This window comes from Ovis aries, chromosome 5 (assembly GCF_016772045.2).
Source record: "Ovis aries strain OAR_USU_Benz2616 breed Rambouillet chromosome 5, ARS-UI_Ramb_v3.0, whole genome shotgun sequence".
NCBI lineage: Eukaryota > Metazoa > Chordata > Mammalia > Artiodactyla > Bovidae > Ovis > Ovis aries.
The window spans coordinates 90,591,294-90,616,481 of NC_056058.1; the positions used below are offsets into that span (position 1 = coordinate 90,591,294).

The 25,188-nt window shown below is 36.0% G+C and overlaps 1 long non-coding RNA gene across 12 annotated transcripts in view; it reads right to left on the reverse strand.

The window, feature by feature from the left end:
* LOC105607625 (uncharacterized) overlaps positions 1-25,188 on the reverse strand; it is a 151,307-nt gene that overhangs the window by 62,798 nt on the left and 63,321 nt on the right. For 2 of the 12 annotated variants that reach the window (XR_009600933.1, XR_009600937.1), the window contains one exon: positions 13,956-14,037. The exons of the other annotated variants lie outside the window; for them this stretch is intronic. This is a non-coding gene — a long non-coding RNA (uncharacterized LOC105607625). The remainder of the gene's footprint in view (positions 1-13,955; positions 14,038-25,188) is intronic. 12 annotated transcript variants of the gene reach the window in all.

Genomic DNA, 25,188 nt, shown 5'->3' on the forward strand with positions numbered 1-25,188 from the left:
TACCTACATATAGAGCAATTCCTCTTGGAAAAGACTATAGGCTGACTGAACAACCTCTGCACATAGAAGGACCACATAGAAATGAGCAGGAAAGACAGAAACACAGAATCCATGGGAATCCCATTCCTGACACAGCAATTTGCAGAAGGGAGGGTAATTACTTAGGGCCCTAAGCGCAGAATCATACACCCTGGGAGACAGTGAAAAAAAAATAGCAGTTTTAAAGGGCACCCAGAGTGCACAGGAAGAAATTCATTGACTAATCCTAGAGCTTCTGCAAAATGGAAAGAGAACTGCTGGAGCTTTCTCTGAGATCAAAGGATCAGTGAGAGCCATCATTTAGTCTCCCTAAGACTCTTGTGCCCACACCTGATCCAGGCTCCAGCTGCACCAAGAAACCTTTGGCCTAGAAACTGCCCCCAGCCAGGGTACACTTCAGACCCAACTGCCCTACCAATATGATCTTCGGCACAGCACTCCCCAAGGAATAACCCCAACCTAAGCCTGCTGCGATTCATGGGGTCGCAAAGAGTCGGACACGACTGAGCGACTGAACTGAACTGAAGCCTGCTCCAGCCCCAGCTGCCCTAGCAAATCAGCTTCAGAGGCAGTGCTCCCCGGGGCCTGCCCTTGGCCAGTTGCTCCAGCAAGCCTGCCAAAGCCATCAGGTTCTAGTCTACTCTACACTGGGGGCACTGCCAGACAGGGCCACTCCTTCAAGACCAGGAGAAGCTGTTTCACCTAATTCAGAGAAACAAAGTTTCAAACAAACTTTTGTTTGTTTGTTTCAAACAAAATAACAAATAAAACCTGATGGGGGAAAAATGCTAAAGAAATGGAGATAAGTAATTTACCTGATAAAGAAGTCAAAGAAACTGTTATAAGGATGTCCAATGATTTCCCTGGTGGCTCAGACAATTAAGCGTCTGTCTAGAATGTGGGAGACGTGAGTTCGATCCCTGAGTCGGAAAGTTCCCTGGAGAAGGAAATGGCAACCCACTCCAGTACTTTTGCCTAGAAAATCCCATGGACGGAGGAGCCATGGTGTCCATGGGGTCGCAGAGTCGGACACAACTGAGTGACTTCACTCACTTTCACTGAATTCAGGAGAAGAGAATTTCAACAAAAACTTAGACAATATAAGGAACAATCAGTCAGAACTAAAGAATACAATAATTGAAATAAAAAATACACTAGAGGGAATAAACAGCAGATTAGACGACACAAAAGAATGAATAATCTGGAAGACAGAGGAGTGGAAATCACCCAAGCAGAACAGCAAAAAGAAATTTTTTTAAATGAGGACAGTTTAAGGGACCTACCTTTGAGATAACATCAAGTATGTGGATATTTGCATTATAAGTGTCTTAGAAGGAGAAAAAAAGAAAGAGACAAGAAAAAAAAAAAAACCCTTGCCTGAAGCCATAATGGCTGAAAACCTCCCTAACCCAGGGAAGGATACAGATATCTACTCATAGAAAGCACAGAGTCCCAAACAAGATGAACCTAAAGAGACCCACACCAAGACGCACAATTAAAACGGCAAAAGTTAAAGAGGGAATCTAAAAGGTAGCAAGAGAAAAATAACTAATCACACACAAGGGAAGACTACCAGATGATTTTTCAGCAGAAACTTTACAGGCCAGAAGGGAATGGCAGGATATACTTAAATTGCTGACAGGAAAAAACTTATAACATAGAATACTCCATCTGGCAAGTTTATCATTTAAAATTGAAAGAGAGATAAAGAGTTTCCCAGACAAACAAAAGCTAAAGGAGTTCAACACCACTAACTTGGACTTACAGAAAATGATAAAGGGTCATCTTTAAGCAGAAAAGGCTATAAGTATAAATAAGAATATATGGAAAAAAAAATCTCACTGGTAAAGGCAAATATATAGCAAAGACAAGTTGATCTGCCATTTAAAAAGCTAGCAAAAAAAGGACAAAAGAGGAAAGTAGTACCATCAACTTTGGTACAATGTCATAGCAGTTAAGGGATACACAAAATTTTTTAAAAGATGTAAAACTTGGTATCAGACACATAAAATGGGGTGGAGTGGTTAAAAAATGTAGGACTTTTAGAATGTCTTTGAACATAAGGGACTATCAACTGAAAACAGATGGATATTTATACAGGTCAGTATATATGAACAACATGGTAAACACAAACCAAAAATCAACAATAGATATACAAAAAATAAAGAGAAAGGAATACAAACAAAACATTAAAGAAATCCACTGAACCACAGGGGAAGAAGAAAGAAAAAGACAGGAACAGAGAAGAACTGTTAAAAAAATCAGAAAACAATTAACAAAATGGCAGTAAGTACATCCTTATCAATAATTAACTATAAATGGACTAAATACCCTAATCAAAAGACACAGGGTAGCTGAATGGATAAAAAACAAGAGTCATCTTTATGCTGCCTGCAAGAGACTCAGCTCAAATATAAAAACAGACGTAGACTAAAAGTCTACGGAAAGGGCGGAAAAGTCATTCTATGCAAATGGGAACAAAGGAAAGCTAGGTGTCCAGACTAATATCAGGCAAAATAAACTTTGAAACAAAGACTGTAACAAAAGAGAAGGGAAGATATTACACAATGATTAAGAATTCAGTCCAACAGAAAGATGTAATATTTGAAAACAGTTACGGCACTCCAACATAGGAGCACCTAAATATGTAAAGCAAATGTAAACAGAAATAAAGGGAGAAATACACAGCAATACTATAATACTAGGGAGCTTTACTATCCCCATTCCATCCAAAAGCGGCAAATGTACATTCTATTCAAGTGCACATGGAACTTTCTCTGGGATAGATCACATGTTAGGCCAAAACATAAGTCTCAATAAACTGACGAAGACTGAAACCATATCAAGCACCTTTTCTGACCATACAGAATGAAACTAGAAATTAATCTCAGGAAGAAAACTAGAAAAAAAGAACACAAGCACAGGAAGACTGAGTAACGTGATAGTAAAAGACCAGTTTTGACAAACAAATCGAAGAGGAGCTTAAAAGAACAAAAAATACCATGAGACAAATGAAAATGGAAACACAACAGTCCAAACCTGTGGGATGCCACAAAAGTGCTTCTAACACGCAAGTTCACGGTGATATAGCTTTATCTCAGGAAACAAGAAAAATCTGAAGTAAACCATCTAAATGTACATTTAAAGGAACTAGAAAAACAACAAAGCCCAAAGTTAGTAGAAGGAAGAAAACTATAAAGAACAGAGTAGAAATAAAAACTAAAAAATCAATAGAAAATATCAATGAAAGTAATAGTTGGTTCTTGGGGAAGGCAAACAAAATTGACAAACCTTTAGCCAGATGCATCAGGAAAAAAAAAAATAGCCAAATAAATAAAATCAGAAGTGAAAGAGGAGAATTTGCACCTGAAATCACATAAATACAAGATCAAAAGAGAATACTATAAATAATTATATGCCAAGAAATTAGATAACCTAGAAGATATGGGAAAATTCCTAGAAAGATATAATCTTTCAAAACTGAATCATGGGTAAATAGAAAATCTGAATAGGCTGATTACTGTTAACAAAACTGATCCTCAATCATGTCCAACTCTTTGCAGCCCCATGAACTGCAGCCCACCAGGCTCCTCTGTCCATGAAATTCTCCCAGCAAGAATACTGGAGTGGGGTGCCATTTCCTCCTCCAGGGGTCATCCAGACTCAGGGATCAAGCCTGCATCTCTTACCTCTCCTGCACTGACAGGTGGATTTTTTACTACCAGCACCACTTGGGAAGTCCTACAAAATTGAATTAATAACCAAAAAATTCCAAAAATACAGAAGTCGAGGTCCAAATAGCTTCACAGATGAACTCTACCAAACATCTAAAGAAGAGTTAACACCTGATTTCCTCAAATTATTCCAAAAAATTGCAGAGGGAAAAATGCTTCCAAACTCAATTTACAAGAATAGCATCACCCTGATACCAAAACAGATAACCACTTATATGCGGAATCTGAAAAACAAAACAAATAAACAAACACAACAGAAATATACTCATAAACACAGAAAACAAATTGAAAGAGATTAGATACAAGCTTCCAGCTATGAAATAAATGTCATAAGGATGCAATGAACACATAGGGAATCTATCCAATAATACTATAACAACTTTATATGGTCACTGCTGATAACTGGCCTTATTGCAGTGATCATTTCATGATGTACAAAAGTATCAAATCACTATTCTGTTCACCTTAAACTAATATAATATTGTATGTTAATTTTAATTGAATTTTTAAAAATTCTTTCAATGGAAAAGAAACTGGAAAATGTTTGAAACGACTTTTATCATTCTTTTGCAAAATTTTTGTGCTCTTTCACTTCAGTCATGTTTGACTCTTTACAATCCCATGGACTGTAGCCCACCAGGTTCCTCTGTCCATGGGATTTTCCAACCAAGAATACTGGAGTGGGTTGCCATTTTCTACTCCAGGGGATCTTCCCAACCCAGGGATCAAAACAGCGTCTCTTATGTCTTCTGCATTTGCAGGCAAGTTCTTTACCACTAGCATCACCTGGGAAACCCAGGTGGCAAAGTTCTTACCTCTGCTCAAAATTCTAATAAACATCTCATCCTCAAAGGAGAATTATTCTGAAAGCTACAGATTTCTTTGAGGAATCTGAAGATTTAACTATGACTTTACACTTCTAAACTATTTAATGCATATTCATACTGCCTCTATATTTTAACTTGAAAAACCATACTGTAAAAAACCCAGTTCAAATGTATTAAATACAAAAGATCTTCTATGTGACATGCTAACACTATAGTTTTAATGAGATGTGTAAAAGAAAGCAACAGGAAGACACAAGTAGAAGGTAATACAAGTAAAAGACATAAAAACAGAAATAAATGTCATTAGATAAAAGATTTTTCAAACACTCAAAAAATACCCTAAACCAATAATCTGTACTAGAGTCCACAAATTATACTTAGGCAATTGTTTTCTATTTTACTAAAAATAATTTATATTCACTATAATGCTGTTGTCTAAAAGCCCTATGACTTTATTTCTTGGTATTTTGAAAGAAGCAGTAAGACTAGTTGACCTAGGTTCCTTACATAAATTTTTCTTTGACTAAAAGAGAGAGAAAAATAAGCAAGGCAGAGAGGAGAAAAAGGAAGAGAACATATTAAAAACACCTTAAAATAACCACAACAGAACATCAATACTTTCAAGTGAAAGAAAGAGAACGTTTGGTAGGAAATGTCATAATTTTAGGTATAAGATAGAGTTTATAAAATTGTTTCACATGTTGAGCGTGTATGTTCCTTCAGCCAGCTAAGTACAGGAAAGGGATGATAGACATGGGTGACAGAAAATAACTGTTGTTGATCTACTTCTGGCAAGATGAAATGTGAATTACTCCTGTTCCAAACACAAAGAAGGTCTGGAAGAAATACAAACAAGCAAACAAAAAATACATAGTTTAGAAATATCCAGGCACCAGAAACAAAGAGAACTCAAAGCCAGAGTGACAAGAATATAAACTGACAGCATGATAATTTAAGAAGTACAGAGTAGAAATAGGACCTAAGAGCCAGGAGCTGAGGCTTTAAGGTCCTTGTGTAGGGAGGATAAAATACACAGATTGGGGCCCACACAAGTAGGAACATTGAAAAGAGCTAAGATACTTGAGTAAAAAATTCAGATAATAAGAGATTGCTCACTCCATAAAAAGGGGTATTAAAAACAAAAATATAATCTCTACTCACAAGCTTGGAAAGCAGCAAGGAAGCTGACTCTCTGCCAAAACTCAAAATAAGTAAAAAATTTCCTATGAGAGAACAAAACCTAAAGATAGATTTGGGGTTCAAATTTGCATTACATGCATGGTATGGTAATCCCATGCCAAATTAAAAAAACAGAGCCTAATAAGAATTTTTACATACTATACTATTATGGTATGACGTCCAAGAACATTATTAAATTTTTTAAAAGCTGGGCTCTGAACATGTGAAGAGTATGCATATGTTTATCTAAGAAAGAACACACATTTGGTTCTATTTTCTTTAATAAAAAAAGGGGGGATTACAGGTGATTAAATTATTTGCCTGTGGAAAAGGAAAAAAAAGAGTGGAAGGGAGAAGAATAGAAGCTAGACTTCTCCAAATTTATCTTATTTTCTATATTTGACTTTGAAACTATCTAAACATATAACATCTAATTATAAACCAAAATTGAATCAAGAAATTTTAAAAGTGATTCCTAAAATATACAAGTAAAATGAAACAAACTAATCTAGGTATCGAGTTGATGAGGCTCAAAAACACAGAGAGCAATTATTTCAAGTGGTTTCAAACCCGAGTAAATTGATTGTAAATCCTTAACGTGGTTTAGTTGCTAAGTCGTGTCATGGACCATAGCCCATCAGGCTCCTCTGTCCATGGGATATCCCAGGCAAGAACACTGAAGTGAGTTGCTATAATAGGATACAACAAAGACCAAAAGAACTAAAAAGAAATTTTAAACTATTTCAGTAACCATATTATTAGAAATGGCATTGGTCTTATTATACTGATTAACATAGAGCAAATAATTATATTAATATCACAAAAAACACTGTTTTCAGCATATGAGTCAACACACAAAAATAAAAGAAGCTAAGTAAAAACCCTGTAATCTCAAATTTGAGCAGAAATATCAGGATAAATTCATGAGACATTTTTCTCTTAAAAAAATCACCTTGCCTAGCTCTTCATATTACATTAAAAAGGCCTACATAAAATGGCAAATCCAGAACACCAAGCACCCCATCATCCAAACTGTGATCTCCAAATACCATTTTGCACCAAAAGAACTAAGTTCACTTAGAACAGCTGATATCAGATCTAGGGTAGGAAACACACAAGATGAACCTGAAATATCTTACTATACCAGAAAACAGTAAGATAAGTGAAGGTTAATGATATTATGTAAAAGGGCTCAATGGTGGTGGTGGTTTAGTTGCTGGGTCATGTCTGACTCTTGTGACTCCATGGACTATGGCCCACCATGCTCCTCTGTCCATGGGATTTCCCAGGCAGGAATACTGGAGTGGGTTTCCATTTCCTTCTCCAAGGGATCTTTCCTGCCCAGGAATCGAACCTGTGTCTCCTGCATTACAGGCAGATTCTTTACCACTGACCCATCAAGGAAGCCCATTCAGTTCAGTTCAGTTGCTCAGTCGTGTCTGACTCTGTGCGATCCCATGAACTGCAGCACTCCAGGCCTCCCTGTCCATCACCAACTCCCAGAGTTTACCCAAACTCATGTCCATTGAGTCGGTGATGCCATCTAACCATCTCATCCTCTGTCGTCCCCTTTTCCTCCTGCCTTCAATCTTTCCCAACATCAGGGTCTTTTCAAACGAGTCAGCTCTTCGCATCAGGTGGCCAAAATATTGGAGTTTCAGCTTCAGCATCAGTCCTCCCAATGAACACCCAGGACTGATCTCCTTTAGGATGGACTGGATGGATCTCCTTGCAGTCCAAGGGACTCTCAAGGGTCTTCTCCAAAAAAAAAAAAAATAGAGTCTTCTCCAACACCACAGTTCAAAATCATCAATTCTTCTGCACTCAGCTTTCTTTATACTCCAACTCTCACATCCATACATGACTACTGGAAAAACCATAGCCTTGACGAGATGGACCTTTGTTGACAAATAATGTCTCTGCTTTTTAATATGCTATCTAGGTTGGTCATAACTTTCCTTCCAAGGAGTAAGCGTCTTTTAATTTCACGGCTGCAGTCACCATCTGCAGTGATTTTGAAGCCCAAGAAAATAAAGTCTGACACTGTTTTCACTGTTTCCCCATCTATCTGACATGAAGTGATGGGACCAGATGCCATGATTTTTGTTTTCTGAATGTTGAGCTTTAAGACAACTTTTTCACTCTCCTCTTTCACTTTCATCAAGAGGCTCTTTAGTTCTTCTTCACTTTCTGCCATAAGAGTGGTATCATCTGCATATCTGAGGTTATTGATATTTCTCCCAGAAATCTTGATTTCAGCTTGTGCCTCTTCCAGCCCAGCGTTTCTCATGATGTACTCTGCATAGAAGTTAAATAAGCAGGGTGACAATATACAGCCTTGACATACTCCTTTTCCTATTTGGAACCAGTCTGTTGTTCCATGTCCAGTTCTAATCGTTGCTTCCTGACCTGCATACAGGTTTCTCAAGAGGCAGGTCAGGTGGTCTGGTATTCCCACCTCTTTCAGAATTTTCCACAGTTTATTGTGATCCACACAGTCAAAGGCTTTGCAAAGGGACTCAATAGCTAACTTGAAAAGACAGCAAAAGATAGAACAATTTAAGGAAAAAGATACAATGTTTAAAAGTACTGAAATACTAAATATGTTGAAAATCCATGTGCTCACAAAAATTTTTTTAAATGAAAACTTCCATCACCTTTTGGAGAATGGAGGACATGAGCGAACCAAACTATTATTATGAAAATCAGTTAAGTAAAAGGAATGAATCCTGCATTATTTTTACTATCTTTTCTTCATTAACTATACCTGAAAGTAACTGAATAGTTGATGAGGACAAGTTCTTTATAGAAATTCTTCAGCTAATAAATAAAAAGGAAAGTTAGATTTTGCAGCTCTTAATGGCATAATCAGATGCATCAATGGGTGCTAAAATCATTAGGCAAACAGTAGGTGGGAGGTGAGGAATGGGAATTGTATACGGTATGGATCAGACTGACAATAGCTGAAACTTCTCATCAATCTAACCTTACCAATGCACGAGAAAAAGAGCAACCAGATGCTACATGCCTCCTTGTATGATGCAACAGAAAGTATATATCACCACCTACGAAATTACTCTTGCCAGAAAAAAAAAAAAATCAAGCCTGAGTTAAGTCTTTACATCTAACTACTGTTTAACAGAAACAGGAGACAGAATAACATATTTAACAACACCTAGGATGCAGTCTGGCTCTAGGTGAGTGATCACACCATCGTGCCTATCTGGGTCGTGAAGCTCTTTTTTGTACAGTTCTTCTATGTATTCTTGCCACCTCTTCTTAGTATCTTCTGCTTCTGTTAGGTCCATATCATTTCTGTCCTTTATTGAGCCCATCTTTGCATGAAATGTTCCCTTGGTATCTCCAATTTTCTTGAAGAGATCTCTAGTCTTTCCCATTCTGTTCTTTCCCTCTATTTCTTTGCACTGATCGCTGAGGAAGGCTTTATCTCTCCTTGATATTCTTTGGAACTCTGCATTCAGATGCTTATATCCTTCATTTGCTCCTTTGGTTTTTGCTTCTCTTCTTTTCACAACTATTTGTAAGGCCTCCTCAGACAGCCATTTTGCTTTTTTGCATTTCTTTTCCATGGGGATGGTCTTGATCCCTGTCTCCTGTACAATGTCACGAACCTCATTCCATAGTTCATCAGGCACTCTGTCTATCAGATCTAGGCCCTTAAACCTATTGCTCACTTCCACTGTATAATCATAAGGGATTTGATTTAGGTCATACCTGAATGGTCTAGCAGTTTTCCCTACTTTCTTCAATTTAAGTCTGAATTTGGCAATAAGGAGTTCATGATCTCAGCCACAGTCAGCTCCTAGTCTTATTTTTGCTGACTGTATAGAGCTTCTCCATCTTTGGCTGGAAAGACTATAATCAATCTGATTTCGGTATTGACCATCTGGTGATGCCCATGTGTAGAGTCTTCTCTTGTGTGCGTCTAGTCAAGGCTATGGTTTTTCCAGTGGTCATGTGTGGATGTGACAGTTGGACTCTGAAGAAAGCTAAGCCCCGAAGAATTGATGCTTTTGAACTGTGGTGTTGGAGAAGACTCCTGAAAGTCCCTTGGACTACAAGGAGATCCAACCAGTCCATTGTAAAGGAGATCAGTACTGGGTGTTCTTCGGAAGGACTGATGCTGAAGCTGAAACTCCAGTACTTTAGCCACCTCATGCAAAGAGTTGACTCACTGGAAAAGACCCTGATGATGGGAGGGATTGGGGGCAGAAGGAGAACGGGACGACAGAGGATGAGATGGCTGGATGGCATCACTGATGCGATGCACATGAGCTTGAGTGAACTCCGGGAGTTAGTGATGGACAGGGAAGCCTGGCATGCTATGAGTCACAGGGTCGCAAAGAGTCGGACACGATTGAGTGACTGAACTGAACTGACTGAGGATGCAGTCATCAAAATCCTGAATGTAGGTGTGCAGAAAAAAGTTAACAAAGCAGGCCCCAAAATCCTATCCTTAGAAAAACCTGTTTGCAAGGTTGGATCTTAGCTGGTGCCTGGGAGCTCAGATTTCAGTAGGGCTCCCACCATTCCCAAAACCGGTAAGAGTGTTCGATGTGCTTAAACTATTTGTACAATGTGGTTTATGGTGAACACCTGCTCTCCTTCTCAGAGTCTTAAATTTTGGTACATGCGAGGGAGAGGATACCTACATAGTCAACCTCCAATAAAAACCCTGGTACTGAATCTCTAATGAGCTCTTCTTTTAAAGTATTTCATACGTGTTGTCACTATTCTTTCCTGAGGGTTAAAATTAAGCACATCCTGTGGCACTCTACTAGAAGACTCTTAGAAACTTGTACCTGGTTTCCTCCACACTTTGTACTCCATCTGTCTCTTCCCTTTACTGGCATTACTTTGTATCCTTTTGCTATAATAAATATCCATGAATACAACTGTATGCTGAACCCCTGAGTCCTCCTAGTGAGTCACTGAACCTAGGAGTGGTCTTTGGAAGCCCCAACACAGTGGGAAACTTAACAGATTAATAAACTGAATTCATCAACAAATAAATGGTATAAGAAAAAAAGGGGAAACTGTAAAGAAATTTAATAATAAATGTTTAATTTTAAGGTTTTATTTCAGTTCCTGTGATTAAAGATTAAAAACTCTGGCTGGAAAAATAAGTTTATTCATGATTAAAACACCATATAACTTACAATACATTTAAATAAACTTCCAAGTAATTGTACAAGTCTGAGGCATTTATACTCTTGAAGTTATTCAAATTTAAAATTACAGTAAGACTTTTGGAATAGCCTATATAAGCAACCTAAATTTGACACAAGAAGAATATCAAAAACCTTAATATATTCATGAATATCAAAATATTAAATCAGCAGTCAAATATCTATCCACAAGAAAGCATCAACCCAAGGCTATTTATAGAAAGTACTATCAAATCTTAAAGAAACAGGTAACACTTATTTTAAACAAGACATTTTAGGGAACAGAAAAATAGAAAAAGCTATTCAGTTCATTTTATAAGGCTAGTATAACATTCCCTGGAGAAGGGAATGGCAACCCACTCCAGTATTCTTGCCTGGAGAATCCCACAGACAGAGGAGCCTGATGGGCTATATAGTCCATGGGGTTTCAAAGAGTCAGACACAAACTGTAAAAGAAAAAAACTATAGGCTAGACTCATTTACTAACCCAGGTTTTTTAAATTCTACATAAAGTATTAGCAAATTTAATCAATTTAATAATGCAGACTATGTGTCTGTACATCAGCTACATGTGAGTATGAGTGAGTGAAAGTAGCTCAGTCGTGTCCGACTCTGTGCAATTCCATGGACTGTAGCCCACCAGGCTCCTCTGTTCATGGAATTCTCCAGGCAAGAATACTGGAATGGGTTGCCATTTCCTTTTCCAAAAGATCTTCCCGACCCAAGAATCTGAGCCCAGAGCAGGACGGCATTGTCTTGAGGATCAAACAGCAGATTCGGGATTTTGGGAGTCAGCAAAAGCAAGCCCATTTAGGTTATCATGACCAAGTTTATTCCAGGAACTCAAGGAAAGACCAACACTTAAAAACCTATTTATAACATGGGTAAACCTATGGCTGATTCATGTTGATACCCGGTAGAAACCAACATAATACTATAAAGCCATAATCCTTCAATTACAAATAAATAAATTTTTAAACCTATTAATATAATTGTCACATCAACATATTAATAAAAAATCGTATGATCTTTTTAAAAGATCAGAAGGATCAACAGGAAAAAAATCAGCATGCCTGTATCACCTTTTGTTGAGAACCTCTTAGCAAGCTAACAATACAAAGAAATCTCCTTAATCTAATATTAATAGTAAAACTTGTATTTGAAGTCAGAAACATGATGAAAATGTTTGCTTTATTCAACCTTATATAAGAAAGCCTATTAAAGATTTCTTAAACAGTTATTATTTGCAGATAATATAATTATACAGAAGATCCAAGAGAATCTAAAAATTGTCAAGACTAATAATACAGTTCAACAGGTTACTGGATACAAGTTCAATACACAAAAAATTAACAGCATTCCTGTACACAAAGAACAATCAAGTAGAACTATAATTAAAGATCTCATTCACAATAGAAACAAAATCATAATATACTTAAGAAAATATCTTACAAAATCTGAGTAAGACCTCTATAAAGGAAATCATAAAACTTTATTGTCAGGCATAAAAAGAAACATAGATGAGTGGAAAGATATGCCGTGTTGGTGGATGGAAAGACTGAGTTTCATAAAATGTCTATTCTCACTAAATTACTCTATAAATTCAATTCCAGTAGAAATCTCATGAACAGTGTTAACAGATCTTGACAAAATAACCCCATGAATTCACACATGAGAGTACAGATTGAAAATAGCACAATTCTGAAGATCAACAAGTTTTACCCACCATCCACTGTCATATTAAAAAGCTTTGTTATTTAGATGGCATGATACTGGCACAGAGATGAACAAACCTAACCACACAAAATAGAGTACCCAGAAACAGATCCACCCACTGATGGCAATTTGGAAGATGAAAAAGTTAGCAAGACAAGTCACTGAGGAAAGGAGAAATTACTTTTTAAATGATGCTGAGAAATTAATTTATACAAATGGGGGGAAAACTAGATCACTGTCTCATAAAATAAATCCCAGGTGGGTTTAAAAAAAGCTAAATCTAGAAGGCAAAATTATAACACTATTAGAGGAAAAAGGAGGAAATTAGCCATATGCCATCAAAACAGGAAAAGCCTACTTAAACAAGAGCCAAAAAAGTACAAGTATTAAAGGGAAGGCTAAAAAAAGTTACACAATCAATTGTAAAACTTCTATACATCAAAACATCACTAACAAAGTAAAAAGATAAGCCATAAAATGAGATATTTTATAATAGATATAACCAAAAATAAATTATTATAAAGAACTTCTAAATCAAAAAGAAAAAAACATTTTTAAAGAAGGAATATAAACACCAAATTCACAGAAAACAAAATCCAAATAGCCAATAAACATATGAAATGTTGCTCATTCAAAATATTAATATTAGGAAAAATGTAAATTAAAACAAAATAACATTTGACACTACAGTCTAATAAATTAAAAAATCAGCAAGTATGCAAGAAAATCTTTATACTGGTTGAGGTATAAATTGGTATAGCTACTTTAGGGATTGAGTTGGCAACATCACATAAAGTTGATAATGATTACAACCAATAAATGCATGCCCTAAAGAAACATACACACATGTGTAAAGAAACAAGCATAAAAGGGCTCACTGCAGGTTAAGTTGGAAATAGTCTAAATGCCCATAAACCAGTGTGTCATTATAGATAAATCTCAAAAACATTAGACTGAGTGAAACAAGTTCCAGAAAATGAATAGTGTCATATCATTTGTATAAAGTTTAAGAACGTGAAAGCAATGGTATATATCAGAACTTTCTGCCATGATGAAACTGTTCTGTATCTGCACTAACACAATACCCTAAGCCACGTGTGACTACTGAACATTTGTAATATGGCTAGTGATCCTGAGGAATTTAATGTATTTCATTGTATTTTAATTCTAATTTAAATGGCTGTTGGCCACCATATTGGCAGAGCAGGTATACATCATTTATGGGTACATACATACATAGAAATATAAAATCTTAGAAAAAGAATACACACCTACTTCAGGATAGTGCTGGAGAAGTGAAGTAGGCTAAAACGGGATGTGAAGGGATTCTGCAGTCTCTGTGACCTTTTATTTCTTAAAACAACAAAAATATATACAATAAATACGTCAAAATGCTAATATCTGTTAAATTAGTCTCATAAATGTATTTTTTGCATGAAATACATCCTAATTTAATTTTTCTAATATTTCCTAGTTTAAAAGTTTCTTTTTGGTTTTTTTGAAATATATATTAATTTTATTTTTAAATAACTTTTTCAAAGCAAACAATATTTAAATCTTTATCATGGCTAGAGAGCTAAAAACACAGGAGATCAACCATCATATATTCCCTGAGAGCTCAGTTGGTAAAGAATCCGCCTGCAATGCAGGAGACTTCAGCTCTATTCCTGGGTCAGGAAGATCCCCTGGAAAAGGGAAAGGCTACCCACTCCAGTATTCTTGCCTATAGAGTCCATAGGATCTCAAAGAGTCAGACACGACTGAGTGACTTCCACTTTCACGTTAGTCTCAGTGAATATATGTAACACTGAAAAAAGCAGACTACAGAGCAAACTTGTGACATAATATGTTAGTAAACCTGTATGCAGGTCAGGAAGCAACAGTTAGAACTGGACATGGAACAACAGACTGGTTCCAAATAGGAAAAGGAGTACGTCAGGGCTGTATATTGTTACCCTGCTTATTTAACTTATATGCAGAGTACATCATGAGAAATTCTGGGCTGGAAGAAGCACAAGCTGGAATCAAGATTGCCGGGAGAAATATCAATAACCTCAGATATGCAGATGACACCACCCTTATGGCAGAAAGTGAAGAACTAAAAAGCCTCTTGATGAAAGTGAAAGAGGAGAGTGAAAAAGTTGGCTTAAAGCTCAACATTCAGAAAACAAAGATCACGGCATCCGGTCCCATCACTTCAAGGCAAACAGCTGTGGAAACAGTGGCTGACTTTATTTTGGGGGGCCCCAAAATCACTGCAGATGGTGATTTCAGCCATGAAATTAAAAGACGCTTACTCTTTGGAAGGAAAGTTATGACCAACCTAGATAGCATATTCAAAAGCAGACCTTTGTCAACAAAGGTCCATCTAGTCAAGGCTATGGTTTTTCCAGTGGTCATGTATGAATGTGACAGTTGGACTATAAAGAAAGCTGAATGCTGAAGAATTGATGCTTTTGAACTGTGGTGTTGGAGAAGACTCTTGAGAGTCCCTTGGACTGCAAGGAGATCCAACCAGTCCATCCTAAAGGACATCAGTCCTGGGTGTTCATTGGAAGGACTGATGTTGAAGCTGAAACTCCAATACTTTGGCCACCTCATGCAAAGAGCTGACTCATTGGAAAAGACCCTGATGCTGGGAAAGATTGAGGGCAGGAGAAGGGGGTGACAGAGGATGAGATGGTTGGGTGGCATCATCGATTCGATGGACATGGGTTTGGGTGGACTCCAGGAGTTGACGATGGACAGGGAGGCCTGGCGTGCTGCGATTCATGGGGTTGCAAAGAGTTGGACACGACTGAGCAACTGAACTGAACTGATGTTAGTATAGCTCCTAACTTAGATGATTTTACCGTTAGTTTTCAAAGGCCAACAAATATATTTCAAAAACATGTTATTTTAAATTCTAAATGCAATAAAATGGAGAAAATCAAGTATTTATCTCATTGATATATTAGAACTATTATAAATATATTGAATAAAACACTGAAAATAGCATTGGACCAAGGGTGGTCAAGGTAGTTTATATTAACTTTCTAGTACTGGTTTACATTTGCATTCTGTGTTCTATTTACCCAAGTTTCCTCATTTGTACAGGATGAACTAGGAGACTGAAATCACTGTCAATTTTTTTTAAGATTAGAAATTTTGAGTTTTCTTTCTTCTTTCAAATACATACTTAATATATAATTTAGAATAATCATTCCTTTGTATCAAAGTGTCAAAATATCTGCACATCTGAAATCCACATTACCTTATCACTGTCTGATTCTACCTCCTATTGTCCATCAAACAGAAAAAAAAAGTAAATTCATGATTAGCTAGTTAATGATCCGTGGTTTTCAAAAAACCTCATTTTTCTTTATTTTTATTGAGGTATAGTTGATTTTAAAAATTGTGTTAATTTTGCTGCGTAGCAAAGCAACTTTTATATACGTATATGTGTGTGTGTATATATATATATATATATATATATCCTTTTTTATATTATTTTCCATTATGGTTTACCCTAGGATATTGAATACATTCCCTGTGCAATATAGTTGGACCTTGTCACTTATCCATTCTATATATACCCAATCCCAATCCAACCCTCTACCATCCCTCTCCCTCTTGGTAACCACAAGTCCATTCTCTATATCCCTGATTCTGTTCTGGCTTCATAGACAGATTCATTTTTAGATAGGTCATATTTTAGATTTCACAAATAAGTGATATCATGTGGTATCTGTCTTTCCCTTACTGACTTGCTTCACTTAGTATGATGGTCTCTAATTGCATCCATGTTGCTGGATGCAGTGGTGCTGCAAATGGCATTATTTTGCTCTTTTTAATGATTGAGTAATATTCCATTGTATATACGTACCACATCTTTATCCATTTATCTGTTGAAAGGCATTTAGGCTGGTTCCATGTCTTTGGCTATTGTGAATAGTGCTGCTATTAACATAAGGGTACACATATCTTTTTGAATTATAATTTTGTCCAGATATATTCCAAAGAATGAGACTGCTGGATGATATGGTAATTCTATTTTTAGTTTTCTGAGGAACCTCCATACTGTTTTCCATAGTGGCTATACCAATTTACATTCCCACCAACAATGTAGAAGGGTTCTCTTTTCACCACACCCTCTCCAGCATTTGTTATTTGTACACTTTTTGAAGACAGCCGTTCTAACTGGCATGAAGTGGTACCTCACTGTAGTTTTGATTTGCATTTCTCAAGTAATTAGTGACACTGAGCGCCTTTTCATGTGCCTATTGGCCATCTGTATGTTCCCTTTGGAGAAGTGCTTATGTAAACTTTATGCCCATTTTTTTCACTGAGTTGTTTGTTTTTTGCTATTGTTGGGCTATGTATTTGGGGAAGAAAAACTCACTTTTTAAAGCCTGAAGCTTTCCTGTTGGGTGGTTGCTTTTCTTTTCCTCAACAGAAAATCACATTTATCGCATATCCTCAACAGAAAATGTGATTCTCTACATAAGCTATGTCTTTGCTCACATGAATTTTCTTCAACTCATAAAAGTATAAAACTTATGCCTAGTTCCAAAGCACATTTTGCTTTATTTTACATTAACCAGAGATCTCAATTCATTCAGTGTTTTCCCCATGTCATTATGCATTCAGAGAATGTGAAAGAATTGGGTCCCTCTATGCTATATCTAACTCTGTGAAAGAAATGTCCAGATTGGAGAAGTTTAACCTGCATGACTATTATTAAGTTGTGAGGTTCTGGGGTTAAATTATTTTGAATAATGGTACAAACAGCAGGAAATGGTAGTAATAATCTCTTGCTTTTGGGTTTATTTTGTGGCAAAATTACTGAGACATTTCTGACTTTTATCACCTTTCATAAGATATGTATAGAACTTAATAAATGTCTTCTGTGATTCACTTCTCAACCATGATGAGGGGAAGGGCAGTATTCTTACTGTACCTAAGTACTATTGTTTTTTAGCATAAAGGAAAATTCAAGCTTGGAGAGCGCAAGGATTGAGAAATAGGGAAGAGCATGTCCTCTACACAAAGAGGAGAAGAGCATTTTATGTTCATTAATCCTAACTGCAACAGTTGACCCTCACGGAGACCATTATAAACTAGGAGTTTATAGATAAGATTACAGTGAATTTGAGTATATACAGTTTACTTTGAAACACTCAACTTTTCTTTCATGTTCTACTGTATATTCAAAGCCAAAATAACACGGCTGAATGTTGAATTCAAGACTACTTAAAGGAACATTTGTTTGAAATCCAAGGACTGAGAGAGAAGAGAGAAGAAAATATTTCCGCTTGGTATTTCTAGTAACACCCAGTACTGAATATTCTATACCAAAAACTATAAATGCAGCAAATTGCTACTTTTTGATAAATCTAAATTGAAAATAGCCAAAAGGGGTGGGGGGAATGAACATAAATGGCACTATCCTCATAATTAAAATATACAATCCAAAGGCATATGTTTTTCTTCTCTCAGCTTCCAACCCACCAAGGGATTTTTACCTCCAGCATCATTAAAAAATGAAATTCATTCAAGGAGCTTGTGTAATGAAATGAGAGGTTCTGTGCTGTCATAAAGTCTGGCCAGTTTCCCTGCAAACAGAGGAAATGCTAATAGTATATAAATTTGAGATTATTTGTAAATTACCTACCATTCAGTAACTAGTAAGAAGTTAAACATTGTTATATCCCTTTTTTTCTGTTTAAGGAAGAGAAATACTTTAGTAGGGGCAATTATTTCTGATAGATTGAATTAAAAACTTAGGGAGGCAGATTTGACATTATATAACAGTGTAACTAGAACTTTCCTTTAGGAGTGACTGGCAATCAAACCAGTCATTTCAAGGAAATCAGCCCTGAATATTCACTGGAAGGACTGTTACTGAAGCTGAAGTTCCAATACTCTGACTGCCTGATGTGAAGAGCCAACTCATTGGAAAAGACCCTGATACTGGGAAAGACTGAAGGCAAAAAAAGAAGGGAGTGGCAGAGGATGAGATAGATAGTATTACTGACTCAATGGACATGAATCTGAGCAAACTCTGGGAGACAGTGGAAGATAGGAGCTTGGCGTGATAAAGTCTGTGGGGTCACAAAGAGTTGGACACAACTGTGACTGAATAACAACTAGAACTAAAAAATGCTACACAGCCAATTTTAAGGAATTTTAAATGTATACTTTGTGAAAATAAACAGAAATATTTTATAAAACTAAAAGTCATTTTTAATTTTTTAAATTTCTTATAGTAAATGCAATTTAAACATCATTATGAATAGTTCATGTAACAAAGCAAAACTGACAAATTTAAAGTGAAGCTAATGGCTTTCCTTTATAAAGTTAAGTTTCAAAAAACTTAAAAACAGCAATGAAAAATGATATAAATTTTAATGTTTCCATTAAAATGTTATGAAAAGGAATTATATTTTGGCTATCTTCATAGTTTCCAAGTTGCTATATTTTCCTGCATTTCAAGGCAAAGAAACACTGTGTAAGAAAGTGTGTAAAAAAATAATAATTTAGCATATGAATTTATTACACCAATTCCAAGCATATAAAATAAAACCATGGGGTTTTCTATAATGGTCCAGATTTTACATGTAACATCATTTTATCATCTATTTTACATAGTTCTTTATTACATTAAAATTGTTTAAGCTCACTTAGGCAATGGAAAATTACTCCCACCCATAATTTTATCAAAACTCTTATCACTAGAACTCTGGGATATATAAGACACATGTAATAATTGTTATCAATTACTAAGGGTAGTTTCCTAACTCTTTCATCATTTTTATCATTCAAATAGGTACCTATTATTTTCATATTTCTCTCAAATGTTGTATTTTCTCATAAGATCCCACAAACCTACCTCTCCTTAGGAATTAATTCAAAATTTAACTCTAAAGTTATTTGACTAATGTCGATCTCTTCCACTAGATTATAAGTAAGTATAATTTATTCTCAGCATCTAGCACAATATCTGACTGAGAGCAAATGATCAATAAATACATGTTAATCAATGGGTGCTATTAACAAAATATTGTTTTCTTTCACTTTTAGAAAATCTATCCATCTCCTATATATAAACTGGTCCTCAACATATAGGTGATTGAATGGAGATAATGCTGGAAGAATTCCCTCAAAGCGCAGCTATATATCCAAGAAATATATCATTTTTATCTCTTTTGTATATCAATTTTGTCTCTTTATATTTAAATGTAAGGTAATAAACTGAAAACAATGCATCCTTATTAATATCTATATCCAGTGATTTCTAGAATCTGTAGAAAAGGCACATAGTATGAAACTAATAATTACGCCATGAACAAATTGATGACCAAGTTTTCATAATTAGTGTAGTCTAATACTAGAACCTGGGCAATTAACTTGTACCTGACACAAACAGCACACAAAGGAATGAAAAAATGAATGACATTTTCTCCTCAAAAGGCACTACCTCTTAGGGTGCCTACTGCAGTATTTTGGTATGCACAAAGTTTATACGCATTACATGTAAATATACTGCCACCACAAATAATAATATAAAGTTAGAGATACTTGAAATGCAAGGCAGCAATACTAAAATTAAACTAGCAGGATACCTCGGTGAAGTTAAGGAACTAGAACGGAATAATCTGAGTACTTCACATCAAAACAAGAGATCTCACTTTTTATTTAGAGTTATTGCATTTCTTTCACTACACAATGCACTAGTTAATGAAAGATTCACAAGAACAGCACGTATCTACCAAACTACAAAAAGAAACCATGTAGCAGATTTACTCAATTACACAGCTAACACAAACCATCATGTACATAGTTTGTAAAATATAATGGGAGTATTTTCCTGAATCTCTCGCTGATAGAATAGTCTTTTCAATTAATTTACATTATTATTTGATATATGCTCTTCATGAAGTCTTTTTACTCTTATTTTCCCCCTCCCTAAAACTCCAGAAGCTTTTTGAAAACTTCTAAAGGTTCTAAGGCACAGTAAGCAATTGCTTGATACCTTCTTTCCACTCCTTTATTTTAAAGTGTTGTACAGCTGTTAATGTATGTTTGTGCTGGCATTGCAGAGTGGAGCCTTGGGAATACAAAATCTGATTTCAGAGAAACCAGAGCTAGCTTCAAAGAAAAGAGTAACCCTCTCCAGCTGATAAGATTTTTCCTAAAAGAAAACAACTACCAAGTAAGAAACACACTGATGATATCTCTTGTTAGTCCTCTACAATCCTTATTTATTCAACTACATATTTCCATTTCACATTTTCTTCTGTAATGGTTTAATTTTTTAAATTGAGTCTTTTTATTTTATTTATTTACTTAGTCACACAACGCAGCTTGCAGGATCTCAGCTCCCCAACCATGAATCAAACTCGGGCCACTAAACCCTAAGGGAACTTCTTGGTAGTTTAGTTTTTGTTAGCTTATTTACTTACAGTAGGTTTCAGACTACAATTCCATTGCTTCAAAGTACAATAAATTGGATATTTAAGGCAAAGAAAAAGAGCTATGCAATTGCACAATATCCTCAAAATATCTCAGGATGAGATGAAACAAATTTAAGAAATATGAAATATCTTTTATAGATTTAGAATGTTACTGGGTAATAATAATTAGATAATTTATTTTCATATACTCACACTATAAAACTTAAATGTCATAACTGATTAGTTATAATTAAGTTTATTTGTAACTGATTATTTATAATTTTAAATTTATTTTAAGTTTATTTATTTTCATTCCTGTCTTTTCAGAAGACAGGAATGAAATAAACAAACTAGTCACCAAGAATTTTCTCTCTTATTCTGGGAAAGACTAAGTTAAAGCAGGAAGAATGAAACTGTGTGGACAACCTATTACCTAACTCTTCATAGTTTACAAATGTGAGTAAGTTTGAACTTCGGTTGGAGGGGAGAAGAAAAGAAACATTCATTCAAAGGACTTCTATAATATATTATAGGCATAAAATGACCTTTGAAGTTTGAACAAGAGTTTTGAAAAACTTAATTTATGATAAATATTAGTAACATGAAACAGACCTAGCAGTAAGTAGACCGAGTATCTCCAGACCTGAAGCTGTGTGCGAACAGTAGAAAGAGCACTGAGCTGGTCTTTTCAAACATATAATTAAAATGATGGATTTACAAGTAGTAGTGCAGTAGAATAAGCTTCCCTGATAGCTCAGTTGGTAAAGAATCCACCTGCAATGCAGAAGACCCCGGTTCGATTCCTGGTTTAGGAAGATCCCCTGGAGAAGGGAAAGACTACCCACTCCAGTATTCTTGGGCTTCCCCTGTGGCTCAGCTGGTAAAGAATCAGCCTGCAATGCAGAAAACCTGGGTTCAATCCCTGGGTTGGGAAGATCCCCTGGAGAAGGAAAAGGGTACTCACTCCAGTAATCTGGCCTGGAGAATTCCATGGACCGTATAATCCAGGGAGTTGGACGCAACTTTACTTTCAGTGCAGTAGAATACTGTAATCCTGACTTTGTATTTGTATGGAACTTTACAGTTTAAAACATTTTCACATAAGTAATTTCATTCAACCCTCCCAGTTGTCCTCAAAACCCCGTTTTACAGGTGAAAAAACAGAGACTCGAAAGAGTTTTTTCCAAATCCTAATCCATATAATTTCAAAAATGGAATATGAACCCAGATCTTATCATTCCAAGGTAATACACTTGTCTTCACCTGTACTTGTTTCTTCATCTTGAAAGTGGGAACCATGACTCAATGCAACAGTTTTTCATTTACTCCTCAAAAATTTAATAACAATTACATGACAGGCAAGGTTAAGTGACACGCATGGTGAAAGTACTTTGGATGCTGTATAAAAATAAAAGCAAAACATCCATACACAAAGGTAGGGTGGTAACAGTAAAGAAACTGGTCTGGGCTTCAAGATCTCAGAACTAATCATTTAACCCACAGCATTGTGTTCCTGTGGGCTCCCTATAACATGTATGTGAGAAATAATCATGACAGAGACTGGTGCAAAAGTCTATTAAATTATATTTAAAGTAGATTAAAATAGTCTAGTAGACTATTAACATTTTAAATTAAACCAAAAAATCACTAGCTAAGTGACTTCTCAGGGATTAGGATCTAAAGTCAGCATATAAGGAAAATTTGCATATGGTCAATGGCACACTGAAGATGGACACACTGTCTCTCATAGTCAGTTTTTTTTCTTTGATTGAGTACCAGAAGAATTAGTTAGCTTGCATTTCATGTTACATTAAAAATATATACATATCTTTAGGCGAAATAGATGGGGAAACAGTGGAAACAGTGTCAGACTTTATTTTGGGGGTGCTCCAAAATCACTGCAGATGGTGACTGCAGCCATGAAATTAAAAGATGCTTACTCCTTGGAAGGAAAGTTATGACCAACCTGATAGCATGTTAAAAAGCAGAGACATTACTTTGCCTACAAAGGTCCGTCTAGTCAAGGCTATAGTTTTTCCAGTGGTCATGTATGGATGTGAGAGTTGGACTGTGAAGAAAGCTGAGCGCCAAAGACTTGATGCTTTTGAACTGTGGTGTTGGAGAAGACTCTTGAGAGTCCCTTGGACTGCAGGGAGATCCAACCAGTCCACCCTGAAGGAGACCAGTCCTGGGTATTCATTGGAAGGACTGATGCTGAAGCTGAAACTCCAATAGTTTGGCCACCTCATGCGAAGAGTTGACTCATTGGAAAAGACCCTGATGCTGGGAGGGATTGGGGGCAGGAGGAGAAGGGGAGGACAGAGGATGAGATGACTGGATGGCATCACTGACTCGATGGGCGTGAGTCTGAGTGAACTCCAGGAGTTGGTGATGGACAGGGAGGCCTGGCGTGCTGCGATTCATGGGGTCACAAAGGGTCAGACACGACTGAGCGACTGAACTGAACTGAAACTCTAGAACACCACACTCATCCCAGCTCACATTAAAAAAAAAAAATGAGACTGACAGGCAAAGAAGATTTACATCTCACATTCACTTCCAACTTACATTTATTGGGGAGAATATTTTAATTTCTCTCTTTGACTAAATTTCCATATATGTATTTAAGTAACTGCTGCTAAGTCACTTCAGTCATGTCCGACTCTGTGCGACCCCAGAGACAGCAGCCCACCAGGCTCCCCCGTCCTTGGGATTCTCCAGGTAAGAGTACTGGAGTGGGTTGCCATTTCCTTCTCCAATGCAGGAAAGTGAAAAGTGAAAGAGAAGTCGCTCAGTCGTGTCCGACCCTCAGCGACCCCATGGCCAGCAGCCTTCCAGGCTCCTCTGTCCAGGGGTTTTCCAGGCAAGAGTACTGGAGTGGGGTGCCATTTAAGTAAAGTAAATTTATACTATAAATTTAGTAGAAGTCACTAAAATAGAAAGCATAAAGGTATATACCCATACTAATATTCACATATATGTAGAAATAATAACGTACTCAAAAACTGCCACACTTTATGATGCTGAGAGAACCCTTAACTTCCCTTTCTACACTGCATATTTCAGTAATAACTTACTTGTTAGGCTATATGTTATCCCCATTAAGGAATATGGATGTATACATAAATGTATATTAAATTTTCCAAAAGAATAGCCTATAAAACAATGCTTTCTATTATGACAAGCATGTTAGAGCCCCAGGTCTGTTGTCATTGTCCGATGATTCTTAATGTTTGACATAAAGGAAAATATCCACCTTGATTAAAAGAAATGTGCAATCTTTTATAGAGAATGATTCTACAATCAATAACTGCTGCTACATATTTTGTTCAATGTAACACTTAAATATAATGCATCTGAAAAATTAAAATAACATTTAAAAAGTCTAAACTAAGAGAAAAAATTCTAGAATATTACTCATCAGTGATGACTAAGTACAAATTGACATTTCTCCTAGCTAAGGTTTCTAAAATCCTATTTATAAAAAGACAAATTGAGCATTACTATAAAGTCTCAATGTTAAGATTCATAGGGTTTTTAAGAAACAAATTCACATTTGTCATTATTTATAGTAATAAATAGATCCTATTAAACTCTACGTAAATCACATACTTCAAAAGGAAAAATGTGGTCTACCTATTTAAAAACCAAATTACATATATATATTATTCATTATTTTCCACATTCTCAAAAAGTAAAATTGTTTAAAATTTTATTTTTTTACAAACTCATAGAGAACAAATCAGTGGTTACCAGCAATATAGATATGGGGGAATGAGACATACAAACTGTTGGCTTTAAGATAGTCTGTAAGGATATATTGTACAACACAGGGAATATGGCCAATATTTTGTAATAACTGTAAATGGAGTAATCTTTAAAACTGTATAAAACTATATATGTAAGGAGAAAAATGAAATTAAAATGTTTAGTCTTAGTTGTTTATTTCTTTTGCCTCTTTTAAGTTGGAAATAATTAGTTTTGGTTAGTCTTCACTCTCAGACAGTAAAAAATATGCCTGCAATGCAGGAGACCCGGGTTCACTCCCTGGGTCAGAAAGATCCCCTGG